This window comes from Pseudophryne corroboree, unplaced genomic scaffold (genome assembly GCF_028390025.1).
Source record: "Pseudophryne corroboree isolate aPseCor3 unplaced genomic scaffold, aPseCor3.hap2 scaffold_297, whole genome shotgun sequence".
Lineage (NCBI taxonomy): Eukaryota > Metazoa > Chordata > Amphibia > Anura > Myobatrachidae > Pseudophryne > Pseudophryne corroboree.
In genome coordinates this window covers 446,775-459,929 of record NW_026969640.1, presented here as the reverse complement: position 1 = coordinate 459,929, position 13,155 = coordinate 446,775, and the positions used below count along the sequence as shown (strand labels likewise).

Sequence of the window (13,155 nt, the reverse complement as noted above, 5' to 3'; positions counted from 1 at the left end):
TGGGGGAAGGCCTGCAGCAGATGGATTTGCATATGGTGATGTCATCCAAGCAGTGGGTCAAAGTTGGCTTCAACCCTCGTCTGCATATGAAAAGAGAAAAGGGGCGTGCAGGGCATGGCGGCCTTTTGCGGCGCTTGGATGACCCCTAGTTCGCATTAAACACCTCCACCCTCCTTCGGTGTGGGGCTCATGTTGGCTATGCCCCAGCCCCTGAAGCATTCAAGCTGATTTCTTGCAGCAGCTGGGCACTGTAACAGCTCCAGAGCTGCTCTGTAAGGCAAGTAAAAGAGTGTGGGCCCTGCAGCACTACCTGTAGTTCGCATTGTGCGTTGGAAGGCACAAAGTAAGCAGACGGGAGAAGTCAGGATAGTGCGCAAGGGCATAGAAGGGAGCGGCTCAAGAAAAGAGAAGTGGAAACAGACAGCAAACTAGGCTGGAGAGAGACCTGAGACAAAGAGATCTGAATTATACGAGAGCCGACCAGAGGAAACACAAATTATGCAGTCAAGTGTCCCACATTTGGGGAAATCGCAGGAGCAGCACACCCAGAGTGCAATGGGTGAGCCTTGCCCTGGGAGAAGCACCTTCCTGATCATAGTATCTCACCTGGCAGGTAAGTAGGAGTTGGGCTAGAGCTGGGGAGGGTCGCTGCTCGGGCACCCCCCTGTCAAGTGAAGGAGATCCAACTGAGGCAGCGCAAGGGAACTCTAGAAAAAAGAACAAGGCTAGAGGAAGATCTGAGACAAAGAAATCTGACTTTTACCAGAGCTGACCAGAGGAAAGCACAAACACAGTCCCCCACTACCACAAATAATGCAGTCGAGTTTCCCACATTTGGGGAAATCATAGGGGTCAGCATACCCAGAATGCAATGAATGAACCTCACCCTGGGAGAACAATCTTCATGACCATGGTATCTCCTATGCAAAATAAGTATGATTTGGGATAGAGCTGGGGAGGGCCACTGCTCAGGCACATCTCTGTCAAGTAAAGGAGATTCAACTGAGGCAGCACAAGGGAACTCTCATCTGGGGACAACAACTGCAGGGAGAACACATATTTTCAGATGAACATGGGAGGGCAGAAGGCTGCCTAATACTGAAGCACCCCCAAACAACAAACCAAATGCAACAACTAGTGCAAGCATTCTTGGGGGAAGGCCTGCAGCAGATGGATTTGCATATGGTGATGTCATCCAAGCAGTGGGTCAAAGTTGGCTTCAACCCTCGTCTGCATATGAAAAGAGAAAAGGGGCGTGCAGGGCATGGCGGCCTTTTGCGGCGCTTGGATGACCCCTAGTTCGCATTAAACACCTCCACCCTCCTTCGGTGTGGGGCTCATGTTGGCTATGCCCCAGCCCCTTAAGCATTCAAGCTGATTTCTTGCAGCAGCTGGGCACTGTAACAGCTCCAGAGCTGCTCTGTAAGGCAAGTAAAAGGGTCTCTGTGGTGCAATCAGTTAGTATGTACGGCTATTAACCAAAAGGTTGGTGGTTCAATCCCACCCAGGGACCTAATTGACCTTGTTATCAGATTTTGGTGATCTTAAAGTAGACAAGTCAAAATTTCAAACCCCCTGTTATGGTGTAGGGTACCTGGCCTTCTCTGATGTAATCAGAGTTAGATTTGATTCAGTAATTTTATAAAAACATCTAGGTAGCACAATTTAGCAGTGGGTTGCAGAGAAAAAGAAATATGCTGGCAAAAAAATCAAATTGCGTGATTAAACAGCTCTTCATTTTCTGGCTTTATTTTTATGCTAACAAATTTGTTCTCTGAAAAGTGTCCACAAGGCCAAGTCTCTGATTAACACCTTTGTAGGGATGGTTTTTCACCTATTACTAAATTAAACTTGCTTCATTGGAAAGGCAGCAAGATGCATCCTCATTTCAATGTCTACTGAAATAATACAGGTTGACACCAGGAAACATTAACGCCACTGCATCCTTGCTGCTTTCTCATGTGGAAGTCTGTTTAATGTGAAAACAAGGTGATATCTAATTAGCACACAGGTAAGAAATTACGAAAATCTTTATTTAAGGGTGAAGATGTTTCTCACAAAATTGTTGCCCCAATGCATCATTGAAATTCAAGTTGGAAAGATGATTTTAATATATCACTTGTACATTTTGTATTGCTCTTCTGGTGACAATGTAGTTTTTTTTGTCAATTACCATTTTAATAATAGGGTAAAGAAAATTAAGTGGATTTTTGAAAGAAAACTATACTGTCAATATACTATTAAAACAAATTAAAATGGTAAAAGTTATTGTACTTTAAGTAAAAATAAAAGAGCAAAAATATCAATCCCAGTTTTGATTACTTAAATTAACAAAAAAAAATGCATATAGCAAAGGATAGTTTCAATCTGCCTACCTCTGGGTTATGGGTCCAGCATTCTTCCATTGCAGTACTCTGCTGCACATGTAAGTGCAAGAGATCCTGAAGCACTCACTCATCATGGGAAAGTACCAATGTGTTTATTCATTGGTTGATGGAAGAAACATCTTACAAAAACTCTCCAGATTATTGATTTTTTAATGTTTTTCTAGGAAACATTCTAGATGTATGCTTATTAGCCTTTGTCAGTGGGTACTGTTTGCAAAGTGTCTCTGTGGCGCAATTGGTTAGTGTGTTCGGCTATTAACCAAAAGGTTGGTGGTTCAATCCCACCCAGGGATGTAATTGACCTTGTGATCAGATTTTGGAGATATTTAATTAGACAAGTCAAAATTTCAAACCTCCTCTTATGGTGTAGGGTACCTGGCCTTCTCTGATGTAATCAGAGTTAGATTTGATTCAGTAATTTTATAAAAACATCTAGGTAGCACAATTTAGCAGTGGGTTGCAGAGAAAAAAAAATATGCTGGCAGAAAAATCCAATTGAGTGATTAAACAGCTCTTCATTTTCTGGCTTTATTTTTATGCTAACAAATTTGTTCTCTGAAAAGTGTCCACAAATCCAAGTCTCTGATTAACACCTTTGTAAGGATGGTTTTTCACCTATTACTAAATTAAACTTGCTTCATTGGAAAGGCAGCAAGATGCATCCTCATTTCAATGTCTACTGAAATAATACAGGTTGACACCAGGAAACATTAACGCCACTGCATCCTTGCTGCTTTCTCATGTGGAAGTCTGTTTAATGTGAAAACAAGGTGATATCTAATTAGCACACAGGTAAGGAATTAAGAAAATCTTTATTTAAGGGTGAAGATGTTTCTCACAAAATTGTTGACCCAATGCATCATTGAAATTCAAGCTGGAAAGATGAATTTAATATATCACTTGTACATTTTGTATTGCTCTTCTGGTGACAATGTAGTTTGTTTTTGTCAATTACCATTTTAATAATAGGGTAAAGAAAATGAAGTGGATTTTTGAAAGAAAACAATACTGTCAATATACTATTAAAACAAATTAAAATGGTAAAAGTTATTGTACTTTAAGTAAAAATAAAAGAGCAAAAATATCAATCCCAGTTTTGATTACTTAAATTAACAAAAAAAATGCATATAGCAAAGGATAGTTTCAATCTGCCTACCTCTGGGTTATGGGCCCAGCATGCTTCCATTGCAGTACTCTGCTGCACATGTAAGTGCAAGAGATCCTGAAGCACTCACTCATCATGGGAAAGTACCAATGTGTTTCTTCGTTGGTTGATGGAAGAAACATCTTACAAAAACTCTCCAGATTATTGACTTTTTAAAGTTTTTCTAGGAAACGTTTTAGATGAATGCTTATTAGCCTTTGTCAGTATGTACTTTTTGCAAAGTGTCTCTGTGGCGCAATCGGTTAGTGTGTTTGACTATTAACCAAAAGGTTGGTGGTTCAATCCCACTCCAGGGACGTAATTAACCTTGTGATCAGTATTTTGGTGATATTTATGTAGACAAGTCAAAATTTCAAACCTCCTCTTATGGTGTAGGGTACATGGCCTTCTCTGATATAATCAGAGTTAGATTTGATTCAGTGATTTTATAAAAAACAGCTAGGAAGCACAATTTAGCAGTGGGTTGCAGAGAAAAAAAATATGCTGGCAGAAAAATCCAATCGAGTGATTAAACAGCTCTTCATTTTCTGGCTTTATTTTTATGCTAACAAATTTGTTCTCTGAAAAGTGTCCACAAAGCCTAGTCTCTGATTAACACCTTTGTAATGATGGTTTTTCACCTATTACTAAATTAAACTTGCTTCATTGGAAAGGCAGCAAGATGCATCCTCATTTCAATGTCTACTGAAATAATACAAGTTGACACCAGGAAACATTAACGCCACTGCATCCTTGCTGCTTTCTCATGTGGAAGTCTGTTTAATGTGAAAACAAGGTGATATCTAATTAGCACACAGGTAAGGAATTAAGAAAATCTTTATTTAAGGGTGAAGATGTTTCTCACAAAATTGTTGACCCAATGCATCATTGAAATTCAAGCTGGAAAGATGATTTTAATATATCACTTGTACATTTTGTATTGCTCTTCTGGTGACATTGCAGTTTGTTTTTGTCAATTACCATTTTAATAATAGGGTAAAGAAAATGAAGTGGATTTTTGAAAGAAAACAATACTGTCAATATACTATTAAAACAAATTAAAATGGTACAAGTTATTGTACTTTAAGTAAAAATAAAAGAGACTAAAATTTCAATCCCAGTTTTGGATTACTTTAATTAACAAAAAAAAATGCATATAGCAGAGGATAGTTTCAATCTGCCTACCTCTGGGTTATGGGCCCAGCATGCTTCCATTGCAGTACTCTGCTGCACATGTAAGTTCAAGAGATCCTGAAGCACTCACTCATCATGGGAAAGTACCAATGTGTTTCTTCGTTGGTTGATGGAAGAAACATCTTACAAAAACTCTCCAGATTATTGACTTTTTAAAGTTTTTCTAGGAAACGTTTTAGATGAATGCTTATTAGCCTTTGTCAGTATGGACTTTTGCAAAGTGTCTCTGTGGCGCAATCAGTTAGTATGTACGGCTATTAACCAAAAGGTTGGTGGTTCAATCCCACCCAGGGACCTAATTGACCTTGTTATCAGATTTTGGTGATCTTTAAGTAGACAAGTCAAAATTTCAAACCCCCTGTTATGGTGTAGGGTACCTGGCCTTCTCTGATGTAATCAGAGTTAGATTTGATTCAGTGATTTTATAAAAACAGCTAGGAAGCACAATTTAGCAGTGGGTTGCAGAGAAAAAAAATATGCTGGCAGAAAAATCCAATTGAGTGATTAAACAGCTCTTTATTTTCTGGCTTTATTTTTATGCTAACAAATTTGTTCTCTGAAAAGTGTCCACAAAGCCAAGTCTCTGATTAACACCTTTGTAAGGATGGTTTTTCACCTATTACTAAATTAAACTTGCTTCATTGGAAAGGCAGCAAGATGCATCCTCATTTCAATGTCTACTGAAATAATACAGGTTGACACCAGGAAACATTAACACCACTGCATCCTTGCTGCTTTCTCATGTGGAAGTCTGTTTAATGTGAAAACAAGGTGATATCTAATTAGCACACAGGTAAGGAATTAAGAAAATCTTTATTTAAGGGTGAAGATGTTTCTCACAAAATCGTTGCCCCAATGCATCATTGAAATTCAAGCTGGAAAGATGATTTTAATATATCACTTGTACATTTTGTATTGCTCTTCTGGTGACAATGTAGTTTGTTTTTGTCAATTACCATTTTAATAATAGGGTAAAGAAAATTAAGTGGATTTTTGAAAGAAAACAATACTGTCAATATACTATTAAAACAAATTAAAATGGTAAAAGTTATTGTACTTTAAGTAAAAATAAAAGAGCCAAAATATCAATCCCAGTTTTGGATTACTTTAATTAACAAAAAAAAAAAAAAGCATACAGCAGAGGATAGTTTCAATCTGCCTACCTCTGGGTTATGGGTCCAGCATGCTTCCATTGCAGTACTCTGCTGCACATGTAAGTGCAAGAGATCCTGAAGCACTCACTCATCATGGGAAAGTACCAATGTGTTTCTTCGTTGGTTGATGGAAGAAACATCTTACAAAAACTCTCCAGATTATTGACTTTTTAAAGTTTTGCTAGGAAACGTTTTAGATGAATGCTTATTAGCCTTTGTCAGTATGGACTTTTGCAAAGTGTCTCTGTGGCGCAATCAGTTAGTATGTACGGCTATTAACCAAAAGGTTGGTGGTTCAATCCCACCCAGGGACCTAATTGACCTTGTTATCAGATTTTGGTGATCTTTAAGTAGACAAGTCAAAATTTCAAACCCACTGTTATGGTGTAGGGTACTTGGCCTTCTCTGATGTAATCAGATTTAGATTTGATTCAGTGATTTTATAAAAACAGCTAGGAAGCACAATTTAGCAGTGGGTTGCAGAGAAAAAAAATATGCTGGCAGAAAAATCCAATTGAGTGATTAAACAGCTCTTTATTTTCTGGCTTTATTTTTATGCTAACAAATTTGTTCTCTGAAAAGTGTCCACAAAGCCAAGTCTCTGATTAACACCTTTGTAAGGATGGTTTTTCACCTATTACTAAATTAAACTTGCTTCATTGGAAAGGCAGCAAGATGCATCCTCATTTCAATGTCTACTGAAATAATACAGGTTGACACCAGGAAACATTAACGCCACTGCATCCTTGCTGCTTTCTCATGTGGAAGTCTGTTTAATATGAAAACAAGGTGATATCTAATTAGCACACAGGTAAGGAATTAAGAAAATCTTTATTTAAGGGTGAAGATGTTTCTCACAAAATCGTTGCCCCAATGCATCATTGAAATTCAAGCTGGAAAGATGATTTTAATATATCACTTGTACATTTTGTATTGCTCTTCTGGTGACAATGTAGTTTGTTTTTGTCAATTACCATTTTAATAATAGGGTAAAGAAAATGAAGTGGATTTTTGAAAGAAAACAATACTGTCAATATACTATTAAAACAAATTAAAATGGTAAAAGTTATTGTACTTTAAGTAAAAATAAAAGAGACAAAATATCAATCCCAGTTTTGGATTACTTTAATTAACAAAAAAAAATGCATATAGCAGAGGATAGTTTCAATCTGCCTACCTCTGGGTTATGGGCCCAGCATGCTTCCATTGCAGTACTCTGCTGCACATGTAAGTGCAAGAGATCCTGAAGACATACATAAATATGTACATACGTGTATTTGTGTATACATGTATATACATGAGTGTGTGTGCATATATATATATATATATATACAGCCTGTTCCCAGGAACAAAAGTCCTCCCCCGCTTCTGCTAAGTCCACAGCATGACGCTGGGGCTCCACTGGTGGAGCCAGGTGCGGTGGGGGCCCATCTCAAGTGCTTCAGCAATCAGTGGGCTTGCTCACAGGAGGATCCCTGGATTCTACAAGTAGTGTCTCAGGGATTCAAGCTGGAATTCGAGACGTCTCCCCCTCGCCGTTTCCTAAAATCTGCCTTGCCAACATCTCCCTTGGACAGGGAGGCTGTGATAGAGGCAAATTCACAAGCTGTATTTGCAGCAGGTGATAGTCAAGGTACCCCTCCTTCAACAAGGAAGGGGTTACTATTCCACAATGTTTGTGGTACCGAAACCGGACGGTTCGGTGAGACCCATTTTAAATTTTAAATCTTTGAACACGTATATAAAACGGTTCAAGTTCAAGATGGAATCGCTCAGGGCGGTTATCTCAAGCCTGGAGGAAGGGGATTACATGGTATCACTGGACATCAAGGATGCTTACCTGCATGTCCCCATTTACTCTCCTCACCAGGAGTACCTCAGATTTGTGGTACAGGACTGTCATTACCAATTCCAGACGCTGCCGTTTGGTCTGTCCACGGCACCGAGGGTGTTTACCAAGGTAATGGCCGAGATGATGATACTCCTGCGAAAAAAGGGAGTTATAATTATCCCGTACTTGGACGATCTCCTGATAAAGGCGAGGTCCAAGGAACAGTTGTTGATCGGAGTAGCACTTGCTCGGCAGGTGCTACAACAGCACGGCTGGATCCTGAATATTCCAAAGTCGCAGCTGGTTCCTGCAACACGTCTATTGTTCCTGGGGATGGTTCTGGACACAGAACAGAAAAGGGTGTTTCTCCCGGAGGAGAAGGACAAGGAGTTGTCATCGCTAGTCAGAGACCTCCTAAGACCAAAACAGGTGTCGGTGCACCACTGCACGCGAGTCCTGGGAAAGATGGTAGCTTCTTACGAAGCAATTCCGTTCGGAAGGTTCCATGCACGGATCTTTCAGTGGGATCTGTTGGACAAGTGGTCCGGATCGCATCTTCAGATGCATCAGAGGATAACCCTGTCTGCAAGGACCAGGGTGTCTGTACTGTGGTGGCTGCAGAGTGCTCATCTTCTGGAGGGCCGCAGATTCGGCATACAGGACTGGGTCCTGGTAACCACGGACGCCAGCCTTCGAGGCTGGGGAGCAGTCACACAGGGAAGAAATTTCCAGGGACTATGGTCAAGCCAGGAAATGTCCCTACACATAAATATTCTGGAACTAAGAGCTATTTACAATGCCCTAAGTCAGGCAAGACCCCTGCTTCAAAGTCAGCCAGTACTGATTCAGTCAGACAACATCACGGCGGTCGCCCATGTAAACCGACAAGGCGGCACGAGAAGCAGGATGGCGATGGCAGAAGCCACGAAGATTCTCCGATGGGCGGAAAATCACGTGTTAGCACTGTCGGCAGTGTTTATTCCGGGAGTGGACAACTGGGAAGCAGACTTCCTCAGTAGATACGACCTCCACCCGGGAGAGTGGGGACTTCATCCAGAAGTCTTCCGGCTGATTACAAACCGATGGGAATGGCCACAGGTGGACATGATGGCGTCCCGCCTCAACAAAAAGCTAGAAAACTATTGCGCCAGGTCAAGGGACCCTCAGGCGATAGCGTTGGACGCTCTAGTGACACCGTGGGTGTACCGGTCGGTTTATGTGTTTCCTCCTCTTCCTCTCATACCAAGGGTGCTGAGGATAATAAGAAGGAGAAGAGTAAGAACTATACTCATTATTCCGGATTGGCCAAGAAGAGCTTGGTACCCAGAACTTCAAGAAATGATCTCGGAGGACCCATGGCCTCTACCGCTCAGACAAGACCTGCTGCAGCAGGGGCCTTGTCTGTTCCAAGACTTACCGTGGCTGCATTTGACGGCATGGCTGTTGAACACCGGATCCTGAAGGAAAAGGGCATTCCGGAGGAAGTCATTCCTACGCTGATCAAAGCCAGGAAGGACGTGACCGCAAAACATTATCACCACATATGGCGAAAATATGTTGCTTGGTGTGAGGACAGGAAGGCCCCAACGGAGGAATTTCAACTGGGTCGATTCCTGCACTTCCTACAGTCAGGGGTGAATATGGGCCTCAAATTGGGGTCCATTAAGGTCCAGATTTCGGCTCTGTCGATTTTCTTCCAAAAAGAACTGGCTTCCCTGCCGGAAGTTCAGACTTTTGTTAAAGGAGTGCTGCATATTCAGCCTCCTTTTGTGCCTCCAGTGGCACCTTGGGATCTCAACGTGGTGTTGGATTTCCTTAAATCACATTGGTTTGAGCCACTTAAAACCGTGGAGTTAAAATATCTCACGTCGAAAGTGGTCATGCTATTGGCCCTGGCTTCGGCCAGGCGTGTGTCAGAGTTGGCGGCTTTGTCATGTAAAAGCCCTTATGTGATTTTCCATATGGATAGGGCGGAATTAAGGACTCATCCCCAATTTCTGCCTAAGGTGGTTTCAGCGTTTCATTTGAACCAACCTATTGTGGTGCCTGCGGCTACTCGGAACTTGGAGGATTCCAAGTTGCTGGATGTAGTCAGGGCCCTGAAAATTTATGTTTCCAGAATGGCTGGAGTCAGGAAAACTGACTCGCTGTTTATCCTCTACGCACCAAACAAGATGGGTGCTCCTGCTTCAAAGCAGACTATTGCTCGCTGGATATGTAGCACAATTCAGCTTGCACATTCTGCGGCGGGACTGCCGCATTCTAGATCAGTAAAAGCCCATTCCACGAGGAAGGTGGGCTCTTCTTGGGCGGCTGCCCGAGGGGTCTCTGCTTTACAACTTTGCCGAGCTGCTACTTGGTCGGGGTCAAACACATTTGCAAGATTTTACAAGTTTGACACCCTGGCTGAGGAGGACCTGGAGTTCGCTCATTCGGTGCTGCAGAGTCATCCGCACTCTCCCTTTGATATAATCCCCATGGTCCTTACGGAGTCCCAGCATCCACTTAGGACGTCAGAGAAAATAAGATTTTACTCACCAGTAAATCTATTTCTCGTAGTCCGTAGTGGATGCTGGGCACCCATCCCAAGTACTTGTACATAGTTATTGTTAACAAAAGGGTTATTGTTGAGAGCCATCTGTGCAGAGGCTCCGTTGTTGTCATACTGTTAACTGGGTATAATATCACGAGTTGTACGGTGTGATTAGTGTGGCTGGTATGAGTCTTACCCGGGATTCAAAATCCTTCCTTAGTGTCAGCTCTTCCGGGCACAGTATCCTAACTGAGGTCTGGAGGAGGGTCATAGGGGGAGGAGCCAGTGCACACCAGGTAGTCCTAAAGCTCTCTTTAGTTGTGCCAAGTCTCCTGCGGAGCCGCTATTCCCCATGGTCCTTACGGAGTCCCAGCATCCACTACGGACTACGAGAAATAGATTTACCGGTGAGTAAAATCTTATTATATATATATATATATATATATCTATATATATATATATGACTTGGGGTTTGTTTTATTAGATAGAGCATGTCCCTGTGAAGTGCCTTTTGGGGTTGTGGTTTTTCAGAAAGTTACAGGTTTTTTTTAATTAAGAGAAATATGCCCCATTATAGAGATCGGGCATTTCAATTTGTTGCGCCTGCGCAGTGGCCGCCAGCAGGGGGTGTACTAGAGTGCCTTCTCTTGAGAGCCGCAATATGGCCGCCTTCTCCCCGGTTATTCTGTAAATAGGAAAATAACCTCACAGGTTCACATAGGGCAGAGTTGCCACTACTAGTGCAGGGCTGTAACTTACAGTACTAAGGAAAAGCCATATACTAAAGCGGCACGGTGACCTCACCCCTCTCAGAGACACCAGGGCGCAGCACAATGGTACACACACCTGTTAGCTCAGGGCAGCACTATAGGACCCTCCTGTAATGCTGTGCTGGCGGCGTGTAGTGATCAGGGCACTGGGAGACTGGCTGGCTGGTCTCCGTCTCTGCTGCCTATAGAACTTCCACCTCTGTTATATATCAGGGCTGCTCTCCTGTTGTTATGATTCCAATACTCTGGTCTGGGGATATCTTATAGCAAGGACCTGAGTACTGGAACGTAATGCTTGGAAAGGGAGTGGGAACGGGAATAGCCCCTGGCGCCCTATCTCCGTTGTCTCGCCCGTACTGTCAGAAATCTCTTGCGAGACTATGGTTGCTTGGGCCCATGGCAGCCGCGTTTGAAGGGCGGATTACGTCTGCCCAACTCCGATGCCCCCTCAGGTCTTAATGGGAGACAAAGAGAAATCCGAGACAGGGTGATAACAAGGGGCCCTCTACTAAACAACAAAGCCAGGGGCTCAAAACTAACTTTAAACTAGAGTATGTGCGGAAAACCGCCAGGGAAAAGGACAACCAAAATACCCACTTGTCCACTCTTCTACCCGGCACCGGCGAGTTCCGGAGAGGAGTGTGGGAGCGTAAACCTCCGCAAATGCACCAACACAGAATACAAAATAAAGCGGCCTAGGCCGCAGCACGCGGCAGAGCCGCCACTCACGAAAACCACACGAGATCCTCTAGCGACTGTTGCGGGTAAATGAGGACCGGAAGACTCCTTGGGAAGAGATGACAACACTAAGATTCAGGAACTCTGAGGACAGGAATGACCGGACACAGCAGAACTGGAACAGACGTCAGCAAACCAAAGCAGCATGCAGGAAGCTATTACCGGCGTCTGTGTGAAGCACTGAGAAGGTATTTAGCAGGGAGTCCTTCAATCAGAAGTTCAGAGCCTGATTAGCACAATGCCGTGCAGCTGCCTTGCTGCACGACCAGAAGACAAGTGTGTGTGTGTAGTTCACTTGATTGACCCTGCAAGGGGAGCGCAGTCCGTCCGTGGCGTCCCCGTTGCTAGGGTCCAGGCGGCTCAGCGCGCCCGGCGTCCTAGCGTTGCTAGGGAGCCGGCGGCTAGCACGCTCGGCGTCCCTAGTTGCTAGGCGCCGGGCCGCGAGGACATCGCGGACCACGGCGCCTAACACCTGTGTGTTCTCTTCCTCTCCTACCTCACACTGGAACTGGCCGCCCAGAGAACGAGAGGGCAGCGGCTGACATCAGAGAGGGTGCAGCAATCTGTGTGGGCAGAGCCCCTCACAGCAAGGTGTCCTTATGCTGTGCCCCGTGTAATCACTGTGATCCATACAGACTCTCACCCTGGTATGCTCTCTATTATTTATTTTTTTACACTGCGGCATGCTCGAGGGAAGGGAGCAGGCACCACCCCACCGCCACTACTCCTCCGCCAGCATCACTGCCGAGCCGGTCAGTGTTCCGGCGGCAATGAGCAGTAGGCAGCCACCAGCAACAACAGTCAGGAAGCTGTTACTCCCGGCAGCAGTAGCGTCAAGCTGCAATTCAGCCAGCGGCACGATGATCCGGGAGACAGTGGCAGCACAGGGAAGCAGTACCCCCTCCAATCGCAGCACCAACTAGGAGACTGAGGCAGCAACCTGCCCCCAGCAGCAGCACCACCCTGATGATAGGTAAGATGCATTTTGGTGTCACAAGAAGGTGGCCGGAGTAGTGGCTGGCTGTGGTCACACCCCGGGGAAAAGTGATAGTGATTTCAGTGTTCCCTTGCGCGGGGATTGGATGTGTAGATGTATGGAGGCTATGTATGTATAGATGTGAGCGGCAGTGTGCGGATGTATGAGAGCGGCAGTGTGCGGATGTATGAGAGCGGCAATGTACGGCTGTATAACTGCGTCGGTGTGCGGCTGTATGAGTGCGATGGTGTGCGGCTGTATGCGTGCGGCGGTGTGCTGCTGTAAGAGTGCGGCAGTGTGCGGCTGTAAGAGTACGGCTGTAAGAGTACGGCTGTAAGAGTGCGGCTGTAAGAGTGCGGCTGTAAGAGTGCGGGGTTGTACGGATGTATGAGAGCGGGGTTGTACGGATGTATGAGAGCGGCAGTGTA

General features: G+C 44.1%; 2 non-coding genes across 2 annotated transcripts; both read right to left on the bottom strand.

Moving 5' to 3' along the window:
- Window positions 1–458: 458 nt before the first annotated feature.
- LOC135015655 (U1 spliceosomal RNA) lies at window positions 459–621 on the bottom strand. Its single transcript, XR_010213871.1, has one exon. It is a non-coding gene; the product is annotated as a U1 spliceosomal RNA (small nuclear RNA).
- A 152-nt stretch (window positions 622–773) lies between these two features.
- LOC135015729 (U1 spliceosomal RNA) lies at window positions 774–937 on the bottom strand. The gene has a single exon (XR_010213923.1). It is a non-coding gene; the product is annotated as a U1 spliceosomal RNA (small nuclear RNA).
- Between the last annotated feature and the right edge of the window lie 12,218 nt (window positions 938–13,155).